The sequence below is a fragment of the Leptodactylus fuscus genome, chromosome 1, assembly GCF_031893055.1.
Source record: "Leptodactylus fuscus isolate aLepFus1 chromosome 1, aLepFus1.hap2, whole genome shotgun sequence".
NCBI lineage: Eukaryota > Metazoa > Chordata > Amphibia > Anura > Leptodactylidae > Leptodactylus > Leptodactylus fuscus.
In genome coordinates this window covers 336713145-336715029 of record NC_134265.1, presented here as the reverse complement: position 1 = coordinate 336715029, position 1885 = coordinate 336713145, and the positions used below count along the sequence as shown (strand labels likewise).

The window sequence follows — 1885 nt, the reverse complement described above, 5'->3', positions numbered from 1 at the left end:
CTGTGCTGTGAAGAAGGACATCTCTGACTGAGTGGCTTCTCGGCCTTTTGGCTAAGATCAAGTGTAGTATCTGTTCTTATCAGAAGTGGCAAGTAGGCGAAACCGCTGGAGATTGCGATCCGCTAGGTCGGTCACAGCGGGAGTAGGCCGAAAACCATGGAGATTTGAACGTGAGAACCACTTTGGGCATGTTGCTGGGGGACGCAGCTAGTAGTCGGATCCGCAGGTGGTTAGGATGGGGCCACCGTAGGGAACCGACGAAGACTGCTGACGCTGGCAACATGACCACTTGACCACTCGTTGTCAAGGATCTTGGCTGAAGGTCGGTGAAGCGCTCGAAGGTCTCTGGTGTCGTGCCCTGGGGGTTGAGTGGCCCCCGGGGTGCCTTAGTCACTGGGCGTGGGAAACCCACTGATTTCGGCACATTGCTTGGCACCGGAATACACCTATTTGAGCACACCACTCCTTAATGCCTGGTTTTCCAGCATTGGAGAAATTTTTATAGATCCGGCGGTAAACCGGGCTCTGAATGGGCACTTTACCACTTGTTTAGTGTTTTTCTCACGTTTGTTTACACTCTGTCACCCTTTTTGTGTGTCTGACGAAGGGATGCTGTACCCTTTTGGGACGCTTCCTGACGATGTTTGGGGATGAGGCCTGTAATGGGTCTCTCCCCTCTGTCAGCTGACCTGTCCTGGGGAACCGGGGCAGGCGCAGACTTCTTTGCCTGAGCCAAGGAGTATCTCTGGTGGTGGCAGCCCGGAGAGAAACTTGGCGACTGGTTATCCTGAGTACCCCTGGTGGTGGCAGCCCGGGGGGAAACCGGATGTTGGTAGGGCCATCCTGCTCCGGCAGATGGTCCTTTCGGATACTCGACCTCACTCGGTCACCTTTTGGTCCTTGTGGGGAAGAGTTTAGTCAGGAACCTCTCTCCCCTTTAGGGGAAGGGTGCGTTTTTTGACAAGCATCCTGGGCACGTTTTTTTTAGTGTGGCACCCACACTTTTTTCGTGCACTTGGTGTTTTTTGATTGGCACATGCGGAGACCTTCAAAGAAAAATCTCTGACTGAGTGGCAGAAACTCCCTTCTGACCATAGAAGAGCTACGGTACCGGACCGTAAGCTCTTCACACTGGGCCCACATCGGGAGAGCCGACAGTGCGCTGAACTCAGCGCACTGTCAGCTTTCTGGCAGTATATAGAACTGCCTGTGGGCAAAATGGTGAAAGGTCTCTTTAAACATTCAGGTGGAATGAAGGGGCTCATGACACTGGGGGCAGACGAAGGGAGGGGGGAGAATGGCATGACACTGGGGCAGAGATGGGGGACATGAATCTGGGGGCAGACATGAAACTGGGGGCAGAGATGGGGGGACATGAATCTGGGGACAGAGATGGGGGGACATGAATCTGGGGGAAGAGATGGGGGGACATGAATCTGGGGGCAGAGATGGGGGGACATGAAACTGGGGGAAGAGATGGGGGGACATGAATCTGGGGGCAGAGATGGGGGGACATGAAACTGGGGGCAGAGTTGGGGGGACATGGAACTGGGGGCAGAGATGGGGGGACATGAAACTGGGAGCAGAGATGGGGGACATGAAACTGGGGGCAGAGATGGGGGGACATGAAACTGGGGGCAGAGATGGGGGGATATGAATCTGGGGGCAGATGAAGGGTGTATATGTAACTGGGGGAAAGATGGAGGGGGGGCATATAGTTTATGGGTGACTGTAGGAGGATTATACAGTGTGGGGGCACATGAAAAATGAATGGGCGGAGTCAACATAAGTGGGTGGAGCTAAATTTGCCGTGGTGCGGCCCGCCAACTGGCTGGGATCTTGCTCTGCGGCCAACGTGCTGAGTTGAGTTTGAGACCCCTGCCAT

At 54.6% G+C, this 1885-nt stretch overlaps 1 pseudogene; it reads left to right on the top strand.

The window, feature by feature from the left end:
- Window positions 1–31: 31 nt before the first annotated feature.
- On the top strand, window positions 32–158 carry LOC142190765 (U2 spliceosomal RNA; annotated as a pseudogene).
- The last annotated feature ends 1727 nt before the right edge of the window (window positions 159–1885 follow it).